General features: G+C 33.4%; 1 pseudogene; it reads right to left on the reverse strand.

The window, feature by feature from the left end:
* Window positions 1–1337: 1337 nt before the first annotated feature.
* Window positions 1338–17004, reverse strand: LOC114756797 (2-(3-amino-3-carboxypropyl)histidine synthase subunit 1 pseudogene; annotated as a pseudogene).
* Between the last annotated feature and the right edge of the window lie 568 nt (window positions 17005–17572).

Here is a 17572-nt window from a genome sequence, read left to right on the forward strand (position 1 = left end):
TGAATACAAGACAGATTGTTGAGAAAGGCGGTAATGAAGCTTTTAATAGATCATTATTGTGTTTGGGTTAGATTGTAATGAAGGTAAACCTCACGAAACAACTAAACAAAAGCAAGAAATAAGGTTTTGGAGGTTTATGTATGGTATCGTGTGACAAAATAGGGAAGCATGCAAAGTACATACACAATGAGCTTCGTCGATACATACGGCAATGAATAGAAAAATTCACGGGTTTGGTAAGATTCTTCTATGCACATTTGATGGACGTCTTGGTTAAGTTATTAGAGATCTAGAAAGGGATGTTTTGGCCCTAACACTATGAAAATAGAGCATGGCGCCTTTTTCGGCAAGTTTTTCTTGGTTTTCTAGCAATAAAAATAGCTCAGGAGCATGTAAAGCCTTTTTCTAATACCATACTTGCTCTAATACCAAACTAATGTAATACACACACACATTAAGATAGATGCAAACTAAATGGAGAATTTAAAGAAAGTAGAAACAAAAGTGGGGGAAGGGAGAGGTTAGAACAGAATGGTGGAGGAACAAAGCTTAAAATGTGGAGGGGGAAGGAGCAAACTAAATTCTCATAAATATATTAGTATTTATTACATGTGAGTATTACAAGTGAAAGCTCTGTGTGTGTGTGTGTGTGTGTGTATAAAGACTTCCTTCCCATGAAAAAAGGCTTCTTTCCTTCCAGTGAAAAAAAATCTAAATACAACTTGCAACTAAAAGCAACATGCAGTTAACACTGACTTACCAATGGCAGATACAAAAATAAATTTAAGTTTCTTTCTCAAGAAGGAAACTTAATACAATTAAAAACTCAAAAAGCAAAGTTATCTGGAATAAAATCTTAGGTCGCAAGTTTGATTTTGATTGTAATTTTAGACTATAAATTAAAAGTATATTACCATGATAAACTAAAAGTCAATCATCTTATGAATTTGAACTATTCATACGGCCCTAATAAAAGTAATAACAAACTCATATTTCAGAGTGTTTAACCCCTATCCGTGACCTTATTTAAGGCTCAATACACCTTCCCGTTTTGTGTTTATCAAAATAGCGAACTGGAGTTTTCCTTAAATGTATTATGGCGCACACAAAGATGAAATTCACTCAAGAAGCAAATCTAATGGCAACTAATAAACAATTAACATCATATCATAATACGACATCCTTAACAAATTAAAAACTGTTATGCACTGTCTAATACGTAGAAAAGTGCTTTCCAGATAAAAAAAAGAATAAGAAATTCACTTATTTCATTTTTTTCCTAGGTGCATTTCCCACGCCCTTTTTAAAATACACTTTTCCACATGCCAAAAATTACATTAAGAGTTAGTGCTAATAGAAATAAAAGGCACAGTAATCACTCTTCCTGCGGGACGAGAAGATTTCTTTAAATAAGAGGAATTCCATTCCCCACTATCTTGTGTATAATAATCTATTGGATATTCTCCATCAAAATCTTCCTTTGCATCTGCATAGTCACAGTCACTACATGATGAATCATTCTTCAAACAACCTAAATTACTTTTTAAACCCTGATTTTTCCCCACAGTTTTCTCCCACCAACCAGGTGTAATTCCTAGTGCAATTTCTACCTCAAAAGGAGTCAAAATTGGTTTTACAAAAGCATGTCCCCAGTTAATTGATAATCAAGAACAAGCAATCTGAATCCATGCATCTATTGAGTCTTTAAATAGATAGATCTGACTTAGCTCTAACATAAAAACCACTATATAATTGAAGCCTTTCTTCCTTATCTTCTTTTCCAGTCTCTCTAAAATCTTCAAATTCCCTTGCCTACCTCAGGTTCCTAGAACTACACCCCAATTTTGAGCCTCCCTTGATCTCACAATTACACTCTTCCTCGATTGTTTCATACCGACATGATCGTATTCCTCTAGAAACAATTTCCCTGAATGTGGGTCATATCTGAAAGTCTTAATTTTAGGATTTGCTATCATGAATGCCTTGAGGTGAAATCTTCCATCAGCTACAAACACTCCCACAGTTTCACCCTCACTACCAAATGAATTTGACACAACTTTTGGTGCTGTGCAGCTAAGAACCTTACCAGTTAAAAGTGGTTTGGATTGTGGAATCAAAACTTTAAACCCATATTTCTCTAATTCAGGTTTTGCTACCTTGATTGCTTAAGCAAACTATATTGTACCAGCAAGGACAAGGTTTTTGCCACTAGATTAAAGATTTAGTCTGATAGTATCAATCACGTGATCAACATTGATTTTAATATCAACAAATATGTAAAGGGAGGGAATTATAGTGGAATTAATGGGTACAAGGCAACTGTGACCATAATGTATCAGGAGATCAGCGCTAAGTGCTTTAGCAAACAAGTCATCTATACAACAAGCTCCATAGGTAACATCACCAAGAATAAAGCATTGAGAGACACCAGCAAAAGTAGAAAAGATATTAGAGAGGACAAGGGAGTACATAAGAAGGCCCTCAGGAAATTATAGGGCAATTTGCTTGGCTCCGGCTGACTTCACATGCCAAACATATTTGTGCAAAGTCATTGTAGTTTGAGGGGAGAAGTGATATGGCAGCATTGAGAGCCGAGTCATTTAAGATCGAATATGGGATTTGGCTTTTCACAAAACGGTTTGGTGTAGGCCTTACCCTAGTAGGGTTAGGTTCTTACGATGGATGGCAAATTTGCTTGGGTTACTCCAACTCCACGAATGAGCGAGCTGGAATAAGAACTTTTGACAATAATTGAACCCTCACGCTTCTGTCAACTCTTAAATACCTTGATATGTTTGAATTGCACTACCTTTCTAGGTCTGCATGTCATTATGAGAACTGAGAAATCATCACAAAACTTAGACTTACAAATCAAAACCAAGAAATATTTTGAAATTGAACTATAGAGGAAAGAACTTCTCATAGTAGAAATAAAATATAGGGCTAAAGAAACAAGAAAATTACATAGAACGAGTATGGTTAGTTCATAGAAAATTGTGCTTACTAGATAAAAATGAAGACCAGCCTTAACATTGGCAAAATGTTGGGGGAAAAAAATAAATATGGAAAGATATCCTTCTAATATGGTGTATGGGGAATAATTATATATTTCACCAAACAAACTATTTTGCATGATATAGAATAAAGATAGGAAAGAGAGAAAATAGAGGAAATAGAGAGGGAATAAAGGAGATAGAAAGAATAGAGGGAGAGAAGGAGAGAAGAGAAAGAAAGGGAGAAGAGGCGAGAGAGTGTTTCACTGGACCATAGTTGTAGTTAACAGTCAGATTAAGCATGCTTCATATCACAATTCTATTCTCTTGTATAAGTGGGGGCTAATAATAACTAAGTATCATGACCAACTAACCGCCTCTTAACCCACAAACACAACTTCCTATTAACCCTCTAACTAACCAACCTTCCTTTATTTATTACACAATAGCCTCCTGCTTGCCTTATGCTAAAGCCATCATTTGACTTTGGAAATAATCCAAGTACCAATTTATGTCTAGTAAACTCAATCATTGATTGACACATCATCGTATCTGGGCTTTAATCTAATACTTTTTCTATAGCCTAGGTTATTCAATTTATTTATTAATTATGACTGAAGAACAAAAGGACAATAGACAATAAGTCCAGTGAAATTCTTATTCATCATTCTAATCAAACAAAATACATCCAAAGATTTTGAGTTTTAAACCAAATATTGCATAATGAAATTTTAACCGCAAGTTCTCTAAAAGTTTACACTTTCGATTAGCAGCAAAAATCTAATGCGTTGGTTGGATACTAACTTCCATTGTAAATTGAACATATATAATTTAAAAAAACAATAATAAAGAAAATAGCAAATGTTGCTTAATGTAAAGAAATAATTGCCAAAGGCACAAGTTCTCAAAAATCCAAGTTTAAATGTGCTCAAAGTAAATGAACAATTTAATAATATTATATAGCGAACACCACACGGTTCATTTTTACAATTTAGCAAAGTGGACAAATTACATGTCACTCATGTCAGACCATTAAAAATAATCCTCAATGCAAACTAATTAATCTGAGAAGGCCTTAGCATCTTGGTTATATTATTTGACTGATTATGGTCACATCTAAACCCATTGCTCCTTCAATTCCCAGGGGTTCTCTCATACTGCCAATGCTGATGTCATACAGAATTGTGATCATCCCAAAGGTCTTGTAAAATTTCACAATGTTTTAAAAGGTCTATAAGGAAGTACTTAGGCATTCCTATCACTAGGACTTACAAAAAGCTGATGATTTCCTATGGAACCCATGAATTGATTATGGATTAAGACATTCTCCATTATAGGAACCCCTTCAATTTTATCAACTTGACTTTTAAGAATCCCAGCTAGACAAAATTAATCAGTACCTCATGTTATTTACATTCAAATGCTACAGAAAATATTATGAATAAAAGTACCAAATAAAAAAAAATTCTTGTCTCCTTAATGTCTGCTAACGACCAACACTTTTCTACCCTGTTTCAAGTTTGAAATTTAGCAAAGGAAACTTTTGAAATAGGCCCAATAAGTTGTAGCAATCAGGCATATTAGTTATAGCAATGGAATGTAGAGGAAATTAAACAGAAATAGATTTAAAAACAAGGAGAGAAATGTAGAAACCAGAATGAATAGTAGACTCCTTACCCAAATTTTCAATATAGAAACCCTAATGACCTAATTAGGCTTATGGGCCAACTAAACCCTATACCTAAATCTAGGTTATGTTGCAGCTGCTAGAAGTAATCAAATAATATTAGTTTATGTATTTTGAATTCTGATTTATTCTCCTAATTCTTAGGCTAGTATCTTCCTAGAATCTCGGCTTATATCTCTCATCCTTGAGAGATATTCTCTGCTTTATTTATTTAATTATACTCACATTTTTTATTAAGTGAATAAAATTGTTTAGCCTTCATGGTATTAGAGCTATGATTACATTTGGCCTCAGTTTTAGTCCAATGACTAAGGCCATGATAACCCTTCGGCTAGTCCTTCAGGGTTTGCAGTAGCTATTACAAACACTAGTCCTCAACCCTTATCCGAGGCCAGTCCTGTATCTATAACCATCCATCAAGTGAACAGATAGAATTACCTCTAATAGGCTTCCAGTGTCGAGTTATACATGATGGGTAAAGAAAAGTTTAGGTACAGGTGTACTGAAAAAACCAGAACCAACAGACTATAAATTCGCCACATGGGAGGCTGAGAATTCTATAGTCCATGCATGGCTGATTAATTCCATGACAACCAAGATTAGTTGCCATTTTTCCTTCTTTTATACAACCCATGAAGTATGGGACATAGCCAAGGATATGTTCATATCTGTGAAAAACAAATATGAAATCCTGGAGATTGAGAGCTGTTTTCATGACTTCAAAAAAGGTAACCTTTCAGTCACTCAATATTATACTAATTTGTTTGTTAAATGGCAACAGCTAGACATGTATGATATTCATGAGTGTAATTGTTCTGAAAATGCAACTCTCTATGAGAAAATCAAGGAGGAGAAACAAATTTTCAAATTCCTACTTGGTCTAGATGCAACCTATGATGATGTACGTAGGAGGATTATGAACTCAGACAACCTTCCATCTCTGCGAGAAGTTTTCTTTATGGTCAAAAGTGAGGAGACTCGAAGAAAGCTAATTTTTGGTGATCCCTCAAAGATAGCTGATCACCAACCCCACGGTCTGCTCTCAAAAGGTGTATCAAGTGAGGAGGAAAGACCAAGGCAAGGAAACTAGTACGACCACTGTCGTAAGAAGGGACACACAAGTGTGCTGGAGATTGCCCAGCAAACCAGCATAAAAGGGAAAACAAGATGGTAGATGATACTCTAGAAGTGTTGAAGGAAATGTTGAAAAGGAATTAGACTTAAATGGAGGGGAAGTAGAGCTATTTAAGTGAATCTAGGAAAGGTATCAATTAAAAGAAAAATCAGTATCCTCAAGATACATTGCCCACACAGGTAAAATGATTCTTGCCCTAAAAACTAATATGCATCATCAAGAGTTATGGATTGTTGATTTTGGAGCTACAGATCATATGACCAGTAATCTAGATTTATTAACTGATATTAGACCCTGCACACTCAATATTTTCATTCAAGTTGCTGATGGAAAGTCTGTAAAAGTTGTGGGATTTGGGACTTGAGATAGCTACTCTATCATGATGACCCAACTCTAACGAGGCTGTAAGAGTTTGTCTAGTTTAGGTGGCCACTACACCCTCTTAGTGGTGTGCAGACTCTACCCTTAACTATCTTGTTCAACTCCTTATTATTACTCTTCCTCTTGAGGGGAAATCTGATAGCATTTAAATAGTGGCTACCACTCTCTCTCTGATCTCTACCACTCTTACTCTTAGTAGCCTCATAGTCTATCAAGTTCTGCCAAGATACCATCACAGTATCTGAGAGTCACTATCTCTATTCACAACGACCAGAATCCTTGTTTACCACAATGAAAGTCACCAATTCCTCTGGTGATCACTTCTATATTTGTTCATCGCCACCAATGCCCTTAGTTCATCATGACGAAACATACTTTCTCTTAACCTCTACTAGTCTTACTTAGCTTTGTTCATCGTAACCTTATTAATTGGCTGAAGGACTTCTATGTCCTAACCTTACTATGATCCCCAACTAAGTCACCTACTTCCTTTCAACCAATTAAGGAAGGGTCTGGCTCACAACTCTAGGCCATTAACACTTTTGGTTTCCCCTATCCTCAGGGATCAGTGACAGGTAGAAAGCTATCTTTAGCTCTTTCTAACTTTTTATATCCATTTAGGAATCAAATATAGCTACTTTGATTGTGTTGTCTTAACCTCATATCAAGGCTACACTAATTGTATCTAGCTTAGGTTGCCACTTGACCCCTTTTTGCTAGGGTTTGGACTCATAACTCTATTTGACTTATGAGCCATTATCCTTTCTTTCTCTAAAAGGGAAGTCTCTTTATTGTTAAACAGTGGCGACCTTCCTTAGCTTATGATTTCTTATCAGTATTTATTTATTCCTTTCTAATTGAGGACTCAAACATCACCTCTTAGTGATCCCCAATACTTATTTTTCCTAGAGCATTCACCTCCAATCCATAACCTTAGTTGGACCTTAATTAGTGTTCCATTACTAGCTCTAACCTGAACTGGACTTTTCCAAATCCTTGCTGATAGTTCTCTTTTTCCTATGCCAAAACCTCTGCTCTGATATCAAAAATGTCACACCTTACTTATATTATACCTTAGAGTCTATTTAGAGCCATTTCGGACCACTTTGGATAGCCTTAAGCTCAAAAAAACATAACTGGACGCTGATTTATGGAAATTACTGTTCATTACGCATTTTTCAGATTATAGGTCCAACTTTGAAAAATCATAACTAATTCTAAAAAAATTGTATGGAGATGTTTTAAAATTTTGCAGAAAGCTCTTTCAATTTTTTTTAAGGAAAAAATATCCAATTAGACTTATCCTTGCCCAATTCGTACAATTTATTAGATAAAAATTATTATTTATTTGGTAAAATCTGGAACTTCCAGATTCTATGCCTCAATGTTGGAAATTCATATCTCCTTGTGTACACATTCAAATGAGATGATCTACATCTTATTTTAAAGCTCAAGATGTGTACTATAAGTTTACCAAATTTTATGGCTTAACTCATTCATTTGATAGGTCAAACTGAAACTCAAAACTAACTGCTCCAAGACCTACGTTTTATCCTTTCTCCTTTGCTTGCTTTAATTCTTTTTATTTTTTTGGCATACATAACTTGGGTTTACTCTTTTCCATTCATGTTCATACATTTTCATACATGCCATAAGCATTCTATGCACATAAACTACATTGATGGCATTCATAAACATAATTTACAATGTAGGAGAATTATACATTAAATATTAATCTCATTTATTAACATAAATAATTCTCCACTTTCTTCTTCTTGCTTATCATGCCATTATTGCCCATCATTGATTGACCTAAATAGTTGGTTAGGAAGGGGGTGAGATTTGGGAGAATCTCAATAGCAAACAATACCATATTAATCATGTTAGATCGATGCTAATGCACTACACGCAACTTGTTTATTCTCTTGTTAATTAGTGACATATTAGCATGTTCAAAGCTAACTTCTGGATGCATGGCCATGGAGACATAATTTACTCATCATGAATAGTAATTACAACAGCTAAAACATGTAACAATAACATTCAAATAATATGTACACAGCAACACACAAGCATACAACATCAAGCAATGACAATATGTAAGTTTATTACCTTGCACCTCAAGCTTTCCTCTTACTTTTCCTTTAATTCTCTTGACTTTCCAACCATCTGGGCATTCGGTCAACATCACCAAACACTCTCTTGGATGTTTCAAGGTCCTAAACATAGTCACATTGATCATACAATCTATTAGGACCAAGAGATTAAATAAGATTCAAGACTAACCTTCTTGAACTTCACCCTTTTCTCTAAATTTTGGATTAGTGTTCTAGCTTTGTAAAAATTATTCTCTTAGACTAATCCTACACAATTTTACTCAAGGAATCCAAATATCTAATCAGATTTATGAAAATCCAACTCTTTCTCCAAGAACTAGTGTTGGCCGAAAAGGGGGTCATGAAATCTAAAAATTCCAACTTTAATTCCAATGCTTCCAACGCTTGTTCTTTAGGTTTACCCTACACCATTTTCCATTTTAAACCCATTGGAAGGCTTAGAATCACCAAAATCACATCCTAGGTTATAGTTCTCATCTTGGCCGAACCATACCCCTAGGGAACTAACCATGAAATCTTTTCAATAATAACTTAAAACCACTTGAAACAACCTTGAATCAAAGTATTTTAACTAAATATATCATCAAAACTTCCACCCCCTAACATTATACATTTTGGCCACCAAATCCTAATGGAAACCAAACTTTTTAACCGTATAAACCAAGGAATCAAGGCAAGGAGAAACATAGAACAAGCTACTGATCTTAGATTCAAGCTTGGTTGATCAAAGGAGGTAGCTTCCTCTTAGTTGCTCTTCAAGAAATAAAATGGCAAGAGGTTCCCTTTAGGTTGACCGAAACATGTCTTGCAAGAGGGGAGGAGAGTTCTATTTATAAGTCAAGCCTTACTTGTTTGCCATCCAAGTTCAAGGAAATTACAAGGATGAGGTGTCACTTGATTATGGCTTCTTGAACTATTTTTCACCCTTAAATTAAATCCAAATGAAATTGATTTTCCAAGTCAAAATCCTTTCCAATAGTAGCTTGACAAATGGCACCCTATTTCCTACTAATCATAATTACCCCACCTAATGCATTAAAGAGCCATCATTACATTTGTCTTTTTCCTTAGATTTTTTTTTCAATTTACTTGCCCTTGTTTTTTAAGATTTCTTTCTGACTTTCTGGAGCTCTGAAAATTATTCTGTCTTCTCCAAAAATTCCTTCCACCCTTAGAGAAAATCTATGAATTTTCCAGACCATAACATTTCCTTTAAGCCTTACATAAAAATCATTTACTAAAATACCTTTTTATCGGCATAACCAACTCTTTAATTTATTAAAACCATTCCATTGGCTTTTTGGTTATAGGACTAATTTTATAAATTAGTACAACTTTTTAACCATTCAACCCTATTCTTGCATAAGGTCTCTTGCTATTTTAAATAATTACCTCAAACAGTATAACTTTTACTGGCCACAACCTCATAAATTCCATTTAAGCTGCCTCAGGGGTATTTATGTCATTTCATTTCATAAAAGAGTCTTAGAATATTATTTTTTATTTTCTGGGATTTTTCTTGAAATTTTTTGTATACTTTTTGAATTTACACTTTAGTCCCTGCTTGGACTTAACTTCATACAACCATTTCTTTGAGGTTTCTAACTTAACCCTTGGCCTGTTTTTACTCTCTTTTCTCTTTTTGGGCCCTTGAGACTTCACTAGAGCCTCTAGCCTTGATTATACTTGAGTTCCTGAAAACTTTTACTCTATAGTTTAATCCCTGAAATTGCTTTAACTTCCTTTCTTATTTTCGGAACTTCTGCTCAAAAAAGACTTAGTAGCCTACCTTCTTTAGGCTATTTCTAAGTCTTCTAGGCCTAAAAATTAAGATATGACAACACACACCCTCACCACAAAACAGTAAAGAAGGAGAGGGGTTCAAGCTTACCTCACACACCGGGCGCCTCGCAGAAACAAGGAAGGAGGATGATGGAAAACACAGATGCCAGAAAAAAGAAGAAAGAAAGCTCCAACGGTCTCACCGTCCGAGCACCGTAGCCGCGAACTAAAGATGATACATAAATAAATAGAAATAATGGGAAATATCAATTGCCTTTCGCCAAGCAAAAACTAAAGATGATTACCTCATCTTGAGACCAAGTGCTTTAAGCCGTAGATTAATAATTAATTTTGCTGGTCAAAAAAAATAATTAATTTATATAATTATTATATGGGCAAAACTTAGGTCAAATTATTACTTATATTTATTCGATCAATATTTTTTAAATTGCATTTATTATTTTAGTATTACTAGTTGCTAAAATATATACGGGCAATTATATTATTTTTTATAATTCAAATTAGGATTTATAAATTTTTATGCGAACACTTACTACTTTATTATTATTAGTTGTTAAAATATGTATGTGCATTTATAAGTTCACTTATAAAATATGGACACTTGCTATTTTGTCTTTGTTAATTAATAAAATGCATATATGCACTTATAAATTTACCTATAAACTTGACTTAAGTTTTATTCTTGTTCTAATTACACATTAATATATAAGGCGTTCGAATTATTACTTGTCACATATAATTAAAGTTTCTGGCTACCACGTTTCCCCACTAATAATCCATAATTAAACATTTGAATATTAATTCAGATATTTTCTAACTTTAAATTACTCGAATAAATTTTTGTTCGCTTCAATAAAAATCCCCAAAATTCTGAAATCCACGTATTCATTCAAAATTCCTAATTCTAAATTCAAGCTTAATTCCCAAAATTAAACCATTAGGACTTCAATAATGTCTCAAACAAAAATAAATCAATCATTTAATTTAAATTTAATCGGTATAAACATTGTATATATGTGTATCATAAATCATAAACTTTCTGATTAAAATCCTAATTTTAAATCCTCAAATAAATTAATTGGGGAAATCTAAACACATTAAATTTAAGTACCTAATCACCTCTTCACGATCCTTTATTGTTAAAATTCCATAATTACCTTTCGCCGGGAAAAAAAAACTCGATGATTAACCCCAAGCCCTAATTCTTAAATTTGCTCTACTCCCAAAAATAATACATTTATTAAAAAGCTATTTTGCATAGAAAAATATTTATGAATAGAGTTTTATGATTAGCAATGGTTTTGAGTCCAAGTCAAGCTCAAAAGTCAAGTTCATGCCTTCTAAATGACAGACATGCTCTCTGTTGTTCGAAAATGGAGAAAACGGTGCGGAAGAAGAGACACTGGAAGATGTTTCAGCATTTTGCAAATTAAAATACAAGGGAGTGTGGCTGTGAGCCAATGGATAATTGGTTGGGCCGCATTTGCATGTGTTATTTACTTCCCGTTTTTTAAAACTAGGAAAAGCCACTGACAGATTTTAAGTGTAGCAGGATCACCTGATCTCTCACAAGACAGTGAACTAAGGTTCAAATTTCTTATGAGAAGAGTGCCCACTTTTCTCTAATAGTACCTCAAAGCTACTAAACAAAAAGAGTTTTTCAAGCAATTGAGGGTAGGTTAAACCAGGTATGTTGATAGTTAAATGAAATCATGTTATGGATTTTGTCTTTGGGAAGCAATTTTTTGTTTGTGGGCTTTTTATCTGTAGTCCTTAAACTGTTATGTTTCAATTTTGATGCAAAACTCTGCAACGAGATAACAACTTCACATATAATAAACCTCTTTCCTCGGTTCTTATGTTTGATGTGTAAATTATTATTATTATATAAAAGTTTTAGTCCTTTCTTGCAAATTTAATTGGTTGAGAATAAAGGATAAGTACAACTTTGCATAAATAATACCAAATTACATGTTGACGTGACTCAATATTGGCTCTTTTTTTTATTGTGCTTGAGTTTGGCATATGGGCTAAGGGAAAGAAAAATGAAAGAAAGGGTAACGGCTTGATCCCTCGTTATTTAATGGGTTGAATTTGGGATGAGAATTATTATTTTTAATTAGTGTTTCTTTTAAATTTAACTATTGTGTTTTTTTTTGGGAACTTTTTTTTTTACCAGGGTTTTTTTGGGTACTAGTATATCCTTTTGGGGGGTTTTAATAGCTTGTATTTTGGCAGAGCAAGAGGGCTTTTTATTGGAGATTTCAGAATGAATTAATGAAAGCACTGTTTGATGTAGTACTCACCTATGCTTCTCCAACTTGAATAAGCTGCTACTTATAGGTTGATAGCATTAAATATTCGTCAAAGTCACTAATCTTCTCTCTTTTTTTTGGACAAAAAATAAAATGACATTCATAATAAAAATATTTACAATTTACCAATACTTAACTATACTACTTTAGCGACAGGGGAAAAAAAAACTACTAGCAGAGTTAAAATTAAGAAAACAAGATTTAGAAACAATATTAATACTAGCAGGTGAGAAATTATGGGCAAAGGTAAGTATTTTTTGCCAAGTGATGTTAAGAAGAGAGGCACTATTAGGAGGACTCTGAAGGAATCTCTTTTCAACACAATAAACTTGTATAGGGAGCTTTATTTGTAATGATCTATAGGTTCGAACTATACATCGATAAAAGAGTATGGAACTAGTTTGAGTACTCATCATTTTGATGAGCACCATAAACTTATCAGATTTGGACCGTCTATATCTGATTTGAATTGTCTAGATTTAAAATTTTTAATTAATCATTTTTAAATAAAAAATATTTTTTGAAAAAAATGATAGTTTAAATAGTATATTTATTTTAGATTATATATATTAAAATAATTATTTTAAACAAATAAAAATAAAAAAGAAATCAAATCTGGACCATTCAAATGAAATGTAAACAGTCCAAATCTGATGAGTTTAAAATGCTCATCATCGAAACTGGTTCCCTAGTGTAGCACACAAGTATTTACATCAAAAAACAAAACCAGCAGAAGCTTGATTTTTTCATAAGAATTCTTTGAGTGGCATCACCTCATAACAAATAATACCCTGGCAATTTATGGCTGCATCTAATGATATTGCCTTTAATATGCCTTTTCTCTTCATTGGGTGTGTTAGAGTTTTGTTCTTTAAGTCTTAAAATGTTTGACCATCATATGAGAAAGAACTTAAAGAACCATAGAAGTAAAAAGAAGAAACGATTCAAGATGATCATTGCAAAAACAAAGAAAAATCAAGAATATAAAAATCAATTTTGAATCGCTAAAATTTTGAAATAGAAGGTTATAGATCCATTTTGGTCAATAAAATCAATTTTGATTTATAAGCATATGACAGAAAACAGTTGAAAGATTGAGTGACAAAAGGCAGAAACAAACAAAAAATACTAAAAATCAAATTTGACACCTGGAATTTATTTTATCTGACTTTGCTGAAATCAAAAGACATCGAAATCAATTTTGAGGATTAAAATCAAATTTGGAATAACTCAGAATAGTAACCCGCACAAACTTGATTTTTAACACTAAAATTGATTATTTTTTCAACAAAAATATTTTGAAATACTAGAGATTTTGAAAACACCACTACTTCATTAAAGGATTAAGAAGTAAGCTTGGAAAAGAAATCAATGAGATTATTTGAAATCACTACTACAAAAAAAAAATCATTTTCATTTGTTCTAGAAGCCTTTATTCATCTGTTTCATAGGGGACGTTGACAAAAGAGACGTAGATGGGATTAACATATTCATCTGTTCATAACAGACGAGTATGAGGTCCTTATACTCGTCTGCTCCAACTGAACAGACGAGTATACTCACCTTATACTTGTCTATTCCTCCTAGAGCAGATGAGTTTGGTGAGTCATACTCATCTGTTCCCAAGTGAATAGACGAGCATATAAATTTTTTAAAAAAATAAAATTTGTAAATGTGTATATACCACAGTTTTCCTTTAAACCCTGCAAATGAAACTAAACCAAAACAGAGTACAACAGTAGCAACAATTCAACAAAGGTAGTTTACATACAAATAGTATCCTAATGACATCCTAAACAATAACTTATGAAAATAACATCCTAATTAACTTAGTGAAGCCAAAAATAACTAAACTCCCTAAACTTTACCTTTTAACCGCATGTGTCATTTTGAGGGAAATACTCTTGAAGAAATTGTCATGCCAATCGATCTCGAATAGCATCAATGTCTTCATCAGTGTAAGAGCTTTAATCATAAAAAATCTATAAGTTTATGAATAAAAAAATTTAATTAAAACAAAACAAGAAATCAAATTGAAAAAAAATCAAATAATTATAATCAAACTAATTATTACCATCTCAAAATCTTTAGTACATCTTAACTCAATAATTTCATACATGAAATAGATAATATAGTATCCGTACTCTGAACTTCCTGGTTGCAGATGAGACTGTAAATCAAAAGTGAATCACAAAGATAAATATATGTATATACGAAGTAGTTGTCGATGCAATTGAAGAACTTTAATGGAAACACTTACTAATGGTTTGTGCCAGGTCATCTTGCTATTTTTATTGTTGTGCTTCCCACCTCATATGTAATATGTCTTCAAAGACCTATGACCAAAAGAAAATGACAAGAAATTTGTAACAACAAAACTGTTACACTTTTAAATTAATCAATATTGAAAAGTTAACCATGATAGAAAAGAAACTTTGTAAAACATTTAAAAATACTATCATGGTTATATAAACATCCTAAATCACATGAGATTAATCATGATAGAAAAGAGTTAAACCAATATATAAATATATCTATTATGGTTAAAAGGGTCCTTCTAAATCAACTTCATGCAAATCGAGATTCACAATGAATAGGGCTTTAGGCATTATGAACCCATAATGTCATTTTCAACCATAAGCCTATAACACGAATTAGTGAATAATACCTTTAATGAAATCAAAAGTCATCTAATGTCAAGGGTCGTTGTAGATCCACAACTCATACAAAAAAAATCACATGCAAATACCTAGAGGCCTCCAGCCTTCTACCAGCATGCAACCCAGTAACAATTATCAAAAGTATACTGTCAAAATAATCAATCTTAAACATATCAGAGTATATTATGGCAATATACATCTATTCAACATAATCAAAAGGGCGTAAGCCCTACTATTTTGCAGTAGTAGTTCAAGCTTCTGGAGCCTTCCCTAATTGACCTGAAAGGAAACTATCACCTGGAAAGTGTTAAATCAATGGGGCGAGACAAAAGCCTCAGTAACCAACAATCCTGCTTATCACCCATACAAGTAAGTGCTCATGATGTGTCAACTGAGACAATTGCAAATTCATAGTATTCAAACAAATTTCATATTGTCAAAGCATATAACAAAGTACAATCAATAATCCTCTCACCTCCCTTATATCCACCCACCTCTTATCCTCTGATTGAACTCATGGGCTAAATCCACATCCACGTGACTGGTGATTAGACAAGCTCACAGATCAAGTGATGTGGACCAGTCAAAATCCACAGAGAACAAGACTAGACCATGGGTTCCCCTTCTAGTCTACTAGTGGGGTGTTAATACCCTATAATGAGTAATTAGGCCAAAGGACCAATCAGTGTACACCTGATAGCCCTATCACCTTATATCCTCAAATGTACATAATTAATCCCCTTGTATCCTCTTTGGTATAGTTCCCATCATCAACTTCTGCCACTCCTCACATATCAATACTCAAAATATTGTATTCATAATAAATCATCAATATGTCAAAATCAATTTGAATTTCCAATTCCCAATTAATTCATAATATATGAGATCATCATAATTGCAAACACATATAGATTTTGTATAGAAAATCTCACAAGACAATTTCAATAACAACATTATTTCATAGCTCATTTCATAATCCAATAATACTTCATAAATCCCGTATAATTAAAAATCAATCACAAACAACCTACGAGCATGAATAATAAGTGGAAAGTAGTTACCTCTCGCCCACTAGGAAAAGGATTACTACAAGGTTAATCCAATGCTCAACCAACAAAACTATCATCATTAGATAGATTTAAATGAGTAGAAAAACTTTCATAAAGAGATTTTGATGAAGAAAGTTCATTTGACTTACCAAAATGATTTGCAATTGTTGAAACCCTACTAAAAAAAACAGAGAGAACGCGCTGGAGAAGGTGAAAAAGAAAGACGACCAAATGTTTCTCTCTCTGACCCCCACAACAGTTAAAATATAATTTTGGTATAAATTCTTTAAACCCATGTTAAAATGGGACAAAATTACAGTTTGGTTTCTCGCTTACTCTATTTTCTTTGCATTTCTCTCTTTCTTTCTTTCTTTTTATCTGTTTTATTATTATTATTTAGTAATTTTCTTATCTATATATATATATTTTATAAATCTTATTTCCAATAATTCTTTTTTCTTAAATAACTAGAGAATAAAACTCATTTATTAAGCATTAAACCCCTTCTAAACTTAATTAAACACTAGCAATAGAAACTAGGATGTTACAATTGTTCCCACCTAAAAGGAATTTTGTCCCTAAAATTCAACCAACGTACATAACAACCAAGGAAAACACCTACCAAGAAAACAAGTACGGGTACTCGCACCGCATTTGCTCCTTAGTTTCCCAAGTGGCATCACCAGGACTCATTCCTATCCAAAAGACCTTTACAAGCCGGATGGTCTTGTTCCATAATTGCTTGTCCTTCACGTCCAAAATCCGCTCTGGTTCTACCTTGTAAGTCAAGTTCTCATATAACTCAACTTCTTCAGGCTCGATGATGTGAGAAGGATCTGGATGATACTTCTTTCGTTGTGACATGTGGAACATGTCATGAATGTTAGACAAGTACGCGGCAAAGCAATACAGTAAGCAACAGGCTCAATTCTCTTCAAGATCTCATATGGGCCTAAGAACCTGGGTGTCAACTTTTTGGCTTTGATGGATCTTCCAATACCCATGAATGGAGAAACTTTCAAAAACACGTGATCACCTACATCAAATTCCAAAGGTCTCTGATAACGATCTGCATGTTTAATTAGATCAAACTTGGTTGGTAGTAATGTCCACTATGTCAAGACCAATGATAGTTCTCTCACTCAATTCTATCCAGCAAAGTAGAGATTGGCACTTTCTCCTATATAAGGCTTCATAAGAAGCCATCTAGATGCTAGCGTGGTAACCATTGTTGTAGGCAAATCTGCTAACAACAAGTGACTATCCCAACTACCCTTGAACTCAATAGCACAAGCTTTCAGCATATCCTCAAGAGTTTGAATCATCCTCTCAGTTTGTCCATCTGTTTGGGGTTGGTAAGCGGTACAATACTTCAACTTAGTGCCCATGGCTTTTCGCAATGACCTCTAAAAGTTTGATGTAAACCACAGAT

The sequence above is a fragment of the Neltuma alba genome, unplaced genomic scaffold (assembly GCF_004799145.2).
Source record: "Neltuma alba isolate B1F8T4 unplaced genomic scaffold, ASM479914v2 tig00010505_pilon, whole genome shotgun sequence".
Lineage (NCBI taxonomy): Eukaryota > Viridiplantae > Streptophyta > Magnoliopsida > Fabales > Fabaceae > Neltuma > Neltuma alba.